Raw genomic sequence first — 15224 nt, 5'->3', positions numbered from 1 at the left:
CCTGAGCAGGGCAAAGCCATGTGCACTGAGACCTGTGGCATCTAATTCTTCTCTGGGGGCCACCTGTGTGTCCCTGGCACTTACAGTGTGCACATGTCTGTGGCTGCTTTCTGGCCATCCATATAATTCACTGCACCTAAAATACTGCAAATAGTCAACTCGTGTTAATTTCTCTTCTTTGTTTTTGAAGGAGAGTATATTTTCTGTATCTTTAGTTTCTTTAACTGAGCACATATTTGCTGCTTATTTACAACGTGTGTAGAGTGAAGGGTTGGGAATGCTGTATTTTCTGGGGAAGGACTGGGCTCTTAGAATACAGACGAGGGAGGGATCTTTGTATTGTAATTCCTTGTCCTTAATTTTCTAAGTGAACGGATAAGAGGAAACGGAAAAATCTGTTCCTGAGACCTGGCTTTATTTTGGTTGGTGTGTCTCTGTTGTGCCATCTGACTTTGACAATGACAGTTAAAAGTATCTATCTTCCTATGAACTCTTATCATCTATTCTTCATCATCACTAGTATCATCACAATGAGAAAAAAAATAAAGTCTAGAGGAGATGTCTGTCAATCAGTTTTCAAGTTCATCTCTGTTGTAGCAGTGAGCAGACCTTCTCTTCCTGTCAATCGCCTTTTGTAACCTGAAGAAAAGGGAAAGTTACTGACTGACACCAAGGAGAATTTCTTTACATTCCATTCTCAGTATCCAAGGGGCTCTGGGATTTGAGACTATCAAATTAGTGTCAATTTGAGGCCTTTCTGAGAGAAGAAGGAAAAAAAATGGAGATTACCTGAATTCATCTTCCATAGGGCCCATTGCTAACATCCAATCATAGCGGCTGTCAGTCACAGACAAGGGCATATATTTCAATGACTGGGTATCTCTTTAATTATAGAAATGAATAATCTGGCTCCCCCAGCTCTCTTCTTAACAGGTACAGCCCATGAAATGAAAGGTTTGAACTTGAAGGATCAACACAAACAGAATTTGCAGCAATTTCTATTACTGGTTTCTTTTCTTATTGTCTGAACACAGTGTTTCCTTACTGACAGAGGAAATGAATGAGGTCCGGAAACGTTTTTTCTAAGCTTCAGTGGTATTTAACGGCATTCCCTTCACCTTCTCAGCCTTTGTGGTTGTGAACAGCATCAGAAATTGATTATCTTTTCTTTAAAGATACAAATTGCTTTAAAAATCTTCTCCAAACTGTAAAAAAGTAGAGAACATTTAAGTTTTTGAGCTATCATAGAATTAGCAAACATTGTTATCATACTCACTTTGAATCAAAGAAATATTTTTCATCCTATTGTTGATGATTCCTACATTATTTAGTGGTAATTTTGAGGAGACGTATATCCAGAATAATTAAGATTGAAGGAAATTGATTTTCATACTTTATATCCTTTAGTTTTTCCCTGGGGAGTATAAGGAGGTTAATCCAGTGTTTTACACTTGAAAATTACTCTGTCGGCCCCAGGCACAGTGGTTCACGCGTGTAATCCCAGCACTTTGGGAGGGCGAGGCAGACGGATCACTTGAGGTCAGGAGTTCAAGACCAGCCTGGCCAACATGGTGAAGCTCTGTCTGTACTAAAAACACAAAAAATAGCCGGGCATTTTGGCGGGCGCCTGTAATCCCAGCTACTCGTGGGGCTGAGGCAGGAGAATTGCTTAAACCTGGGAGGCGGACGTTGCTGTGAGCTGAGATCCTGCCACTGCACTGCAGCCTGGGAGATACAATGAGAGTCAGTCTGAAAAAAAAATATTACTCTGTTACTGTCATGATGACTTTCTGCTATGATAGCATTGCTTCAGTTAATAATTTACTGAGCACCTGCCATGCACAACAGTGTGAAGAATATGAGAGTTGATCATGCTTTGCCTAAAGAAATTAGTGGCCAATATGAAAACAAGTACAATGAAAAATTTATAAAAGTAATGAACATACTGAGAGGGACAGAGATAAAGCCCTTTGGAAGTTTAGAAGCCTGAGAAATAAATGCCTCCAGATAAAATCATGGAAGACTTCCTGGGCAAAGTGGCATTTATACAGGCTCTTTGGATGTTAAGTACAATTTCACAAGTAAATAACCAGTGAAGGAAAAGTGGAGTGAGAAAAAAAGTGTTACAGTGAAACAAGGCGTATAAATTGTACAAGGTGTGTAAATTGCATAAGAATGACAGAGTAAAAGTATTCACCAACAGAGATTCGGCATGTATTGTCAGAGCTTTTAATTTCAGGATAAGTAGTTGGTGGAACTTTTGGTTTATTTTATTTTATTTGTATTTAACTTTTATTTTCACTTCAGGGATACATGTGCATGTTTGTTATATAAGTAAATTTCATGTCGTGGGAGTTTGTTATACAGATTATTTCATCACACAGGTAAGGCATAGTACCTGATAGGTAGTTTTTTGATCCTCACCCTCCTCAAACCTTCCAGTCTCAAGCAGACTCTGGTTTCTGTTGTTCCCTTTATTGTACTCAGGCGTACTCAGTGTTTAGCTCCCAATTATAAGTGAGAAAAAGTAGTATTTGGTTTTCTGTTCCTGTCTTAGTTCACTTAGAATAATGGCCTCCAGCTCCATCCATGTTGCTGCAAAGGACATGATCTCATTCTTTTTTATGGCTGCATAGTATTCCATGGTGTATATGTACCACATTTTCTTTATCCAAAAATGATAGATGCTGGTGAGGTTGCACAGAAAAGGAATGGTTATACACTGCTGGTAGGAATGTAAATCAGTTCAGCCACTGTTAAAAGCAGTTTGTGATTTCTCAAAATCTTAAGATAGAACTACCATTCAACCCAGCAATCCATCATGGGATATATTCCCCAAAAAATATAAATCATTCTACCATAAAGAGACATGCAAGCATATATTTACTGCTGCACTACTTGCAATAGCAAAGACATGAAATCAACCTAAATGCCCATTGACTTTTGTTTTCTTAGGTAAACAGAATCCATGAATTGTTTGGGAACAATGAAATGATATGATTAAAATACTTTCAGAAAATTAATTTGATTATTATTCTCATGCTTTTAGAAGAGTTCAATTTGCTGTCAGCTTTCAGGCATGGGAATTTCTACTAAGATATACATATGTAATATAATTAACATATTATAATATGCAATTATAATATAATATATTATATTAAATATGTAATATTATTAATGCAATATTAAGCTATTATACTATATTATAGTTATATATTATATGTATTTCCTGTCTACAGTGTTGGAGAATATTAAAGAAATACTCAAGAAATACCTTCCAGTAGTAGTATAAAAACATCTTATAAAGCTCAAATGTGTGTGTGTGTGTGTGTGTGTGTGTGTGTGTATTTTTTTCTTTCTATTTTCACACTTTGTCACTTCAAATATCAGGGCACTTTGTCTATGAAGAATCAGGAAACATTTAAATAGTATATGTAAGAGAGAAATAGCTTCAGAATATAAACTAACAAAAAATATTTCTGTTTAGCTACCTTATCTAAACATTTTACATTTTCTCTAAGCCTTTGAAAAATCTAATAGGAATTTAGAAAATAGCATTGTGAGGACTTGTATGTTTTGTTTTGTTTTGCTTTGTTTGAGACGGGGTCTCTCTCTGTAGCCCAGGCTGGAGTGCACTGGCGTGATCTCAGCTCACGGCAAGCTCTGCCTCCTGGGTTCACGCCATTCTCCTGCCTCAGCCTCCCGAGTAGCTGGGAATACAGGCGCCCGCCACCACGCCTGTTTTGTATTTTTAGTAGAGATGGGGTTTCACCATGTTAGCCAGGATGGTCTCGATCTCCTGACCTCATGATCCGCCCACCTCGGCCTCCCAAAGTGCTGGGATTACAGGCGTGAGCCACTGCGTTCGGCAGTTTGTTGTTTAATTAAAGCACAAAAACCCAAATCAAGCACTGGACTGAAAGAGATGTTTGTTTCTACTGCAGAGCTAAAATCTCATTCACACATTATTAAATTACCTAAATCATATCTGTAAAGTTGAATACCCCTGTTTTTGTATGTAAACAAATGCAGTTGAGAAGTGGAAAAGATATTGATTTTATGGGGCACTGATTACATTACTCAGCACCCTTTCCTAATACTAAAATCCAGGATATTCTAAGTCCAATCAATATTAATATTACATAATAATGACTGATCTTTTTGGTGAGTAAAGCCTTTTCATACTAATAATCTCAGGCTTTCCTGATGAATCAAGCCTTTTTTGGCTTGAAACGTTGCATTAATAATCTGTAGATAAGTTTAGACTGGCTTACTTCAATTAATAGTGTCAGGTGAACTTTTAAAAGTCACTCTTTGCAATAGATTGACCAAAGAGGGTAGGAAACACTTATTCAGCTCTTAAACACTTTATTTTATTACAGGTATTTTTTTTTCCTTAGCTAAATAACTGATTTCAAGGAACGTAAATATTTCACATGCAAATACCTCCCAAAGTGGGCATCTTAGGTAATTTAGAGAAGCTAGAAAGAAATGCATGCTAAACATTTTATTATATTTTAGCAAATTTTTGAAGTAGTTAGGGTAGAGTATTAGATATGAATGCACATCCCTAAAAATAGGTTTATACTTTTTAATTATAGGTATTTGGAATTATGTCCACACTGTATGTAGTTATATTCCATTAAATGCTAAGATGATAATGTGCAAAGCTTCCAGAATTTGGAGGGATTAGGTAGGGACTGTCGATTCAAGCAGAGAATTTGATCTAAATTCTAAAAGATTAAAAAGTTGGAAATTGACAGGTTAATGTTTTCATTGTGATATGGTTACTCTCTGGCATGGAAGATATATCTTTTATAGATTATAAAAATACTCCAAAAAATCCATTAAAATAATTAGAAAAAAATTCTCTGTAACTAGTGCTTTACATAAAAGAAAACAAAAAATAAATCATGCATTATTAAACATTATCTGTACTTTCTCTGACATTATTTTATAGAATTTTGACCTATAAAAGAAAAATTTTCAGGAAAATTTTAGAACCCTGATAATTATGTTTTATTATGTATAAGTAATAAAGTTTAATTATGTATAAGTAAATTACAGCACATTAATTACTACCTAGGTGAATCTATTTCTCAAATATATTACTTAAATCAGTATCTTTTCTGAGAAATGGACAAAGTACTTAAAAGAGATAAAAATAAAGCAGGAATCCTTTCTGTATTACAAACATAAGAAGAAAAATTATCAAGAACATTTCTTGTTTCCAATTTAGCTGAAGAAAGTATCAATGATTAAATTAATAGAATAAATTAACCTAACAGACAATGGTCAGCAGTAGGATTGTGGGCATTTCTAGGCTTTTTTTAAAAAAGAAATCGAAACCAGAAAGATAGGATTTCAGAAGCTCCCTAAACGTCCCACACCTTGAAAAATATACCTAATGTTAAATGACGAGTTAATGGGTGCAGCACACCAACATGGCACATGTATATATATATGTAACAAACCTGCACGTTGTGCACATGTACCCTAAAACTTAAAAGTATAATTTAAAAAAAAAAGAAAAAAAAGAAAAATACCTTACTTTAACCTGACAGTCTGAAATTCTACCCTGTGAGATTGGTTTCTTCTGTGTCTTTGTCCATTAAAATTACAATATAACTTACAAAAAAAGTCATATTAAATGAATACATGTTATGACTCTATTAGCATAGTTTGAGGTAAAGGAGATTTCTATTAAAGAATTAAAAAGATGAAATGATTTTGGGCCCTGACAATGAAATTAAGACTATTTGAAAGACTAACAGAAGTACATTGAGGGGAACCAAGGAGATCTTGTGGGTAGAAATGCTGTTGATGGTGTTTGTTGGGAGACATAATAAACTCAAATATCTTCAGAGGCTATTACAATAATAATGTTTGACTTACAAGGGTATATGACAGTAAGGAATGGTTACATGGGGCTGGAGAATACCTCCCCAACATCAAAGCAATAAAAATAGTTTCCTTAAATACTATGCTAATCAAACACAGTAAGTCAGGGGTGGATTTGCCCCAAAAAACCAAGAACTCTTGCCAGGGTATTATGCTCAAACTTAATGTTCGAAGCAGCAGAGATTTAAATGATGTGAAAATTAAAACCCGTCTTCAATTTTGAGATACCATCCAAGTCCTCTGGAAATATTATGGGAACTGGCGGAATGGTGTAGTATTAAAGGGTTCCAGGACCATAAGCTCTTACACAGTTGATTTACACCCTCCAAGTCATGGTCTCCTCATCTGTAAAGTGGGGATAAAAGTAGTACCCAAATGAGGATTTAATGAGATCAATTATACAGAGCCTAGTACAGAGCAACCACTCAAAATTTAGCTACTGCCACTTTATAGTTCTTGAAAAATTATATGAATATGTTCTAGATGACCTGTTAGTTCTGGACAATCAGAACTTGACACAGACTTTTAAAAACTCATTTCATTCTGAAAGTTATGCATTGTTAAAGCATCTAATCTATGGTGAAATTCATTAGGAAGACAGTACATGGCAGGTCATCCAGGGCATTGATGCTAAGTATAATACAAGCCCTCTCATGGGCTCAAGAGGTCCTTGAGTAGAGAGATTCATGATTCTCAAAGCTTCCTTCCTGCAGGTCAGTAGCTAGTTAGGTTGTGCTCACCTGGTATTTGTTTCATCAGTGTTTCCTTTCAACAAGTAGAATGCTCTGTTTTATTTCAAAAATGAAAATCCAGTATAATATACAGTGTGTGTGGAAGTACAAACTCGTAGAAAAAAATTACTCCCAAATTATGAATCAGTAATTGTGTGCATTTTCATGTTTTGTTAAGTGAAATAAACCACACATGGATGGATAAACTTTACATGTTCTTACTTATCTGTGGGAGCTAAAATTAAAACAATTGAACTCATGGAGATAGAGACTAGAATGATGGATATCAGACGCTGAGAAGGGTAGTAGGGATGTGAGGGGAAAGTGGGGATGGTTAATGAGTACAAAAAAAAATAGAAAGCATGAATAAGATCCAGTACTTGATAGCACAGCAGGGTGATTATAGTCACTAATAATTTAATTACACATTTTAAAATAACTAAAAGTGAATAATTGGAGTGTTTGTAATGCAAAGGATAAATGCTTGAGGTGATAGCCCATTTACCCTGATGTGATTGTTACACATTGTATGCCTGTATCACAATGTCCCATATAATCCCATAAATATATAAACCTACTATGTACCCACAAAAAAAGTTAAAAAGTAATGGGTGTATTTCTTTCTTCTACCATATACCATTGGTATATGCATGTGTGATCATTGTAATTAGTATAGGTATATGTAATCATTGCAATTCAGTGATGTAAACAAAAATAATTTCTTAGGTCCTGACCTATTTTTCCAGAAACAAAACTTCTAGATAAAAGTCTTTAATGTTTATTTACAGTATAATTGGTTTCACAATCTTCTACAAGGCTTAGGGTTCACAGAATCATCTTTCCTTTGTGTTCCCATTGTCGGGTGGAATGAGATCCACAGGCTTCAGAGGAAATCATATCTCAGAGGATTTGCAAGAATATGTAAAGCTTTAATTTTTTTTCAGATATAAGATGTAATATGTTAAAGTTCGCCTTAGATTTAAATTGGGTCAGCTTACCTTTTGATTAAATAGAGGAACTTTCTGAAAGAGAATCTTGTTGGGACAGTTTTTCTCCATTAAAATTTATTCATTCATTCACTCATTGATTTACTCAATAAATATTTCTATAACTGCTCTAAGGCAGACCTTACTTAACATAGGGACGGGGAATTTGTTAGCAATATATAGCCTCAATTCTCAGAGAGTCTAGCCAGTTGAGAATGTCTGAGGAAAAAAAGGTGCACAATTGTAATTGCCTGATACGTGCCCTCAGACAGATGTACAGATTGAAACCACATAGACAAAAAAGATGTCTCATTGAGGTGATGCCTGAGCTGAATCTTAAAGGATGACTGTAGTGTGCAAGTTAAATGTTAGTAGTACTGTTTTAAAAACAATAAAAAGGAGGACCGGTGCGGTGGCTCATGCCTATAATTTCGGCAGTTTGGGAGGCCAAGGTAGGTGGATCACTTGAGGTCAGGAGATAGAGACAAGCCATGGCAACAGGGCGAAACCCTGTCTCCACTAAAAATACAAAATTAGCCAGGCGTGGTGGCGTGCTTTTGTAATCCCAGCACTTTGGGAGGCCAAGGTGGGTGGATCAGTTGAGGTCAGGAGATAGGGACCAGCCAGGGCAACAGGGCAAAACCCTGTCTATACTAAAAATACAAAATTAGCCAGGTGTGGTGGCGTGCTTCTGTAATCCCAGCTACTGGGAAGGCTGAGGCAGGAGAGTTGCTCAAATCTGGGAGGTGGAGGTTTCGGTGAGCCAAGATCGCACCACTTCGCTCCAGCCTAGGTGACAGAGTGATACTCCGTCTCAAAAAATAAATAAATAAACAAGAAATAAAAACAAAAACAACAATAAAAAAGAAAAGAAATTAAAAGCCCAGCTCTGTGTCGTTCAGACACACAAAAGGATTCGGTTCCTGCTTTGAGATTAGGTGTGGCCATGGACCTGCTTTGGTCAGTGCAATGTAAATGAGGGTGATGTGTGTGTACCACTTCCAGACAATGATTTTAGGAACCAGTGAGTGATTCATTATATACTCGTACACTATTGATGAGACTGTGGGAACACAGATTTGAACATAGTTCCATCTGCCTGGGCACCTGAGAGGACATGATGACTAGAAACAGCGACTGGTCAAGTTCAGTGTGTAACACTTGTTGTGTTAACCTGCTATGATTTATAGAAAGGCCGGGGGGTAGGCTTGGGAGGTGAGATGTTGGTATTTGAGGCAGAGGATAAAATATGTTCAAAAGAGGTAACTTGATAATGGGGAATATGTTGGAGTGTAGCAAGAGAAGATGCTGGATAGGTTGGTGAGGGCAAGATCATAAAGAACATTTTATGCCTTACCAAGGAGTATTGAACTGCTGACATATTTTAAGCAGGGGAGTGGCATAATCAGTTTTGTATTTTTAGCAAAATGATTCTGGCAACACAGCCGGAGGTGAATTGAAAGGACAAGCTGTGAGTCGAGGATACTGCTACAATCCCAGCAAAAATGATGATCTTTTGAACTAAGATGTGAAGACAATAAATAAGGGATAGATGAAATAGACAAGACGGTGTGATGATTGTAAGCATGGAGAGAGTCTAGAAAATGAAGGTACCCAGGGTGATTTTCAGGTTTCTGGATTAGGTGGTTGGGAAAAAAAGCATTGCTCTTCACAGATGTTGTGAATAGATTAAGATAACTAGTTTATAGAAAAGATGGTGAGTTTAAATGTGTATTTGAGAAGACTGTAGGCATCCAGGGAAGATAAAGTAGATGGATATACAGACCTGCAGCTCATAATATGGGCTAAAGGTAGGTAACATTTGGGAATCTATTGATTGAAAGTGATCATTAGAACTGTGGACAAAGATGACATCTTCCAGCAAGGAGGAGAAAAGTTGTTCACGGGTGGAAATCTGGGGTCAGTAGATCAGCATTTTGGGGGGGATTGGGGAGCAGAATTTGGATGTGACAATCAATTAAAACATCTGTGTTTGATGTTTGATTGGTTTTAGCCAAATAAACTCTTTATTGAAACATCCATAAAATGATAAAATTCTAATTTTAAAGGCAACAGAATCACATGCAATAGAAAATAGAAGTGAAGGAAAAATACATTTGAGTCATATTTTAAATTACATTTTCTCTTTTTATTAATTGTATAAAAATTTATCTTGAAACGATGTATTAGCTAACATGCTAAGTTCTAGCTGTAGATTAGTTAGGCGAATAAAATAAACATGATTGCCATTTCTACTAAGTAAATATCTAGGTGGGTGCATTATGGGTAGAAAAGAGACGATAAAGTCACAGATCATACAAATAAACAGACATCTGTAGTATTCTAGGGAAGGTCATCTCAAGGAGACTCACAAGTTTTATCAATGATTGAGGTGTGTTCTCTGTTCTGCTCTTGAGTATGCCCTTTTATCCTTGGTAGTACCTTGGAACAGCAAGAGCCATCCCACAAACAGCCTACTCCACACAGCCTGCTTGGGATGTTCCATTCCCAAACTAACACAAGTTGTCAAGGAGATAAGTTTTTGCCATTTTGCATGTGCATTAGGCTTTCGAGTCATTGCAGTGGGTTGAGCCAGTACAACAATGCATGTATACAACTAAATTGCTTGTTATCAGTGCTGACTTTGACCAAATCACCAAGAGAAATTTTTCTATGACAAAAACAATTTTTGTTCTCAAATCTACTTATTATTACATGTGCATTACTAAGATTCTGTTCTTTGTAAACTTATTTTATTGAACCTTCTGTGGTACAATTCCCTCCCAAACCAAATTCTTCCACAAATCTTTCTCCAAAGTAGAGCTAGCTAAAAGGACAGGAGTTACTGAGAATTTTATTGCAAGTGCTTACTTGCTGTTTTATTATCACTTAATACTATAACTTAAAGGTGGAGCCCCTATTACCAAGAGAACACATGCACTGTTTTGGCCTTTACTTAAAACAACACTATTAGATAAAAGTTTTGCTATATTTATAGCACCCCCACTTCTCATTCCTGAAGATAAAAGAATGCCAAATATTCCATTCGTATTATGATTTCCAATAGAATATACAATTCTATAGTTTTCTTCTCTCTATATTGTCGATATTTTCAAAGATCTTGATTCACGCTTATTTTTCTCCCACAATTTTAAGCTCTTTTACTCTTTCAATAAAAAATTTTTTTTCTGCTCCATGCTAACGCAAATCAGCACTTAATTAGGGGTTAGAAATATCATAGGTACGCATGGACATATATACGTTCGAAAAATATTTATCAGTTGAGTTACTCTACATAGGTTATTTCTTTGGGGAAGTTGCTAATAATTGTGGTGAACATTTTTTGAGTTTCGATCATTCATCATCACTCCTTGATCACAGCCTTGATTTGGGGATTTTTAGTAGGGATTACCTTGCTACTGCTCTGTATAGTCTTGAAGGCACTGCACCTCAGGATAATATTATGGCAAAGTGCTTTCTTTATGTGCCTAATGTCAGTTTAAATATCTTCTTCCAATGCCTGATGCTAGATGAAAAGGGCATGTCCTGCTCATTCTTCACAACGACTTAAAAAATACCTTTATTGAGGCCAGGCGCAATGGCTCACGCCTGTAATCCCAGGACTTTGGGAGGCCAAGGCAGGCCGATCGCAAGGTCAGGAGTTCGAGACCATCTTGGCTAACACGGTGAAACCCCGTCTCTACCAAAAGTACAAAAAAAAGAAAAGAAAGAAAAAATTAGCCAGGCATGGTGGCACATGCCTATAGTCCCAGCTACTAGGGAAGCTGAGGCAGGAGAATGGCGTGAACCTGGGAGGTGGAGCTTGCAGTGAGCCGAGATCATGCCACTGCACCCCAGCCTGGGCGACAGAGTGAGACTCTTGCCTCAAAAACAAAACAAAATAAAATAGCTTTATTGATACATGATTTACTCACCATAAAATGCACCTTTAAGTGTACAAATCAGTGTTTTTTAGTAATATCACAGAGTTTTGCAACCATCATCACTATCTAATTTTAGAATATATTCATCTTGTCTAAAAAATACACCTCACAAACCCATTCATGAGTTCCCTCCTTCACATTCCCTCCTTCCCCGTGGTTCCTGGCCCTCACTAATTTACTTTCTGTCACTATGCATTTGCCTATTATGGACATTTCATGCTATATATGATGTTTTATGACTGACTTCTTTCACTGAATGTAATGTCTTCAAGGTTCATTCATTTTACATATGTCATTATTGTATTCCTTCCATTCATGAACAACATTCTACTCTATGGATACTATATTTTGTTGATCTGTTCATCACTTGAGGGACATTTAGATTATTTTTACATTTTGGATATAGTGAATAATACTGCTATAACATTTATGTATAAGATTTTTTGTGTGGAAATATGTTTTCATCTCTCATTGTCATATACTGAAGAATGGAATTCCTGGATTATATAACTCTATGCTTAAACTTTTGAGGAACTGCCACACTGTTTTCCAAAGTGGATGCCCCACTTCACAGTCTAACCAGCAATGTATGAGGGCTCCAATTTCTCTGCAAACTTGCCAGTGCCTTTTATCTTTTTTATTATAGTTAACCTGGTGGGTACAAAGTGGTATCTCATTAAGGTTTTGACTTGCATTTCCTTGATGGCTAGTAATTAGCCTATTTGCATTTATGTAATGGCTATTTGCATACCTTCTTTGGAAAAATGTCTATTCAAATAATTTGCCTTTTTAAAAAAGGGGTTATTTGTCTTTTAATTGGAAGTATTCTTTACATATTCTGAATAGAGCTCCCCGATAAAATACAGGATTTTATACCATTGCATAGGTTATCTTTTAACTTTCTTAATGTTGTCCTGTGAAACAAAAAAAGCTCATCTTCTTTTTTTCCTTTTTTGCTTATACTTTTAGTGTCATATCAGGGAAGCGTGGCCTCTGTGGTCACGGAGGTTTATTCCTATGTTTTCTTGTGTCTGTGGTGTAAGGCAGGAGTCCAACTTTATTCTTTTGTATGGAAATATTTCTCCATTTAATACTGTCAGATTTTTGCTTTGTTTAATTCGAATCTCTGTTGTTAGGTGCACATAAATTTATAATCGTTAGTCTTTTTAATGCATTTTTTATCATTATAAAATGTCATTTTTTGTCTCTAGTAGCAATATTTGCTTTAAAGTCTATTTTGTCTAATATTAGCATAGTCATTCCAGTTCTCCTTTGATTATTATTTGCATAAAACATTGTTCCCCATCTTTTTACTTTCAATCTATTTTGTTTTGTTGTTATTATATGTTTTTATGCTCTCTGCCTTTTGATTGGAGTATGTAACTATTATGCTTAATGTTATGACTGGTATGGTAGAACTTGTATTTACCTTTTTCTAGTTGATTTCTAAATGTCATGCCTTTTTCGTTTATCTATTTCTCCACATTGTCTTCTTTTGTGTGAAATAGATATATTTTAGTGTAGTGTTTTAATTACTTTTTATTATACTGTATTTTTAAAGTTATCTTCTACTTAGTGTTTGCTCTGGGAATTAAAGGTAATGTCTTGTTTGGATTGATACCAACTAAATTCCAATAGTAAAGAAAACTCTGCTCCAAAATATCTTCTGTTCCTTTGTGCTATTACTATACAAATTAAAATTTATATATTTTAAGTTCAACACAGTTTTATTGATATAAGTTTACGCTATTATATTCTAGATAAGAGAAGAAAAGTTACAGACAAATATATTTATACTGGTTTGACGTTATAACTATGCAATGACCTTTCCTACACTTTAAAATGTTATAGATTTAAGTTACTGTCTAGTGTTATTTCATTTTAGCCTAAAGGATTCTCTTTCATATTTCTCGTACAGCAGACCTGCCAGTGGCACTGTTTTTTATTTATTTCTATAGACATTGTCTTACTTTGTCATTCAGGTTGGAGTGCAGTGGCACTATCACAACTTGAACTCCTGGGCACAGACAAGTGTCCCACCCTAGCCTCCAGAATATGTGTCATCACACCCCTAAATTTTATTTTTTTTAATTTTTTTGTAGAGTCAAGGTCTCATTATGTTATTTAGCTGGTCTTGAACTCCTGGCCTCAAGTGATCCTCCCACGTTAGCCTCCCAAAGTGCTGGGATTACAGGCGTGAGCCACTGTGCCTGGCCAGTATGTTTTTTTTATTTTAATCTTGTAGAATGTTAATTCTTTCTTCATTCTGTAAGTAGAGTTTTGCTGAAAATATAATTCTTGGTTGCATTATTTTTCTTTCAGCACTTTGAATACGTCATCCCACTGCCTTTTGTTCTCCATTTATTAAATGATAAATTAAATCTTAATCTTCCTGAGAATCCCTGGAATGTATGGGTCACTTTTATCTTGTTTTCAAGATGCTCTCTTTGTCTTTTACTTTCAGTAGTTTGATTTGGTGTACCTAAATGTGGATCTCTTTGAGTTTATCCTACTTGAAGTTTGGTGAAGTTTTTGGATATGTAGATTAATCTTTTTATTCAGTTTGGGAAGCTTCAGTGAATTATTTCTTCAAATATTTTTCTGATCCTTGCTCTCCTCTCCTTCTGGGATTTCTGTTATGTATATGTTGGTATGTCTGATAGTGTTCCATAAGTCTCTGAGGATCTATTACTTTTCTTTATTCTTTTCTAGTCCCATTCCTCATATTGGATAATTTCAATTGACCTAACTTTGATTTGGTGATTCTTCTGTTGCTAAAATCTTGTGTTAAGACTCTTTAGTAAATGTTTTATTTTAGTTATTATACTTGTCAATTATATAATTCTCATTTTTAAAAATATTTTATATCTTTCTTTTTTTGAGATGGGAGTTTCACTCTTGTCACCCAGGCTGGAGTGCAGCGGCATGATCTTGGCTCACTGCAACTTCCGCCTCCTGAGTTCAAGCAAATCTCCTCCCTCAGCCTCCCGAGTAGCTGGGATTATAGGTCCCTGACACCACATCCGGCTGTTTTTTTAATTTTTACTAGAGATGAGATTTCACAATGTTGTCCAGGCTGGTCTTGAACTCCCGACCTCAGGTGATATGCCCACCTCAGCCTTCCAAAGTACTGGGATTACAGGCATGAGCCACCGCACCCAGCCCTTTTAGTTCGTTTTAATATTCTTCATTTGGTGAAATAACATTGCCATACTTTATTTACTTATATACGGTTTTCTTTAGTTCTTTGCATATATTTATAATAGCTTATTTAAAGTTTTCATGTATTAAATTCACTATCTGGACTTTCACAGGGATTGTTTCTGTTGACCTTTTTTCCCTGTATTTAGATTGTATGTTCCTCTTTCTTTGATAATATTTTGTTAAAAACTGGACATTTTAAATATTAATGTTTCAACTCCCCTCATCCCTCCTCCAAGGGCTTATTGTTGTTGCTGCTGCTATTGCTTAGTTGTTTTGTGATTTTTATTAATTTTTTAATGTTTGTATTCGTGTGTGGCCACCGAAGTCTCTGATCAGGTAGATTTGTGGTCAGCTAGTAATTAGACAGAGATTTCTTTAAATGCTTGAACCAACTGTCTCCCATTATTTGCTTAGGAGCTCTGTGTATGTAGCTTGAATCGTGCTTTCAATGTTCCGGG

The 15224-nt window shown here is 35.8% G+C and overlaps 1 long non-coding RNA gene across 1 annotated transcript in view; it reads right to left on the bottom strand.

Moving 5' to 3' along the window:
• Positions 1-1065: 1065 nt before the first annotated feature.
• Positions 1066-15224, bottom strand: part of LOC131383683 (uncharacterized) — a 410805-nt gene continuing 396646 nt past the window's right edge. Inside the window, exon 5 of the long non-coding RNA XR_009213888.1 lies at positions 1066-1205. This is a non-coding gene — a long non-coding RNA (uncharacterized LOC131383683). The remainder of the gene's footprint in view (positions 1206-15224) is intronic.

The sequence above is a fragment of the Hylobates moloch genome, unplaced genomic scaffold (assembly GCF_009828535.3).
Source record: "Hylobates moloch isolate HMO894 unplaced genomic scaffold, HMol_V3 SCAFFOLD_6, whole genome shotgun sequence".
Classification (NCBI taxonomy): Eukaryota; Metazoa; Chordata; class Mammalia; order Primates; family Hylobatidae; genus Hylobates; species Hylobates moloch.
Note: the sequence above shows the minus strand (reverse complement) of the source record. Positions and strands in the feature narration are given on the sequence as shown.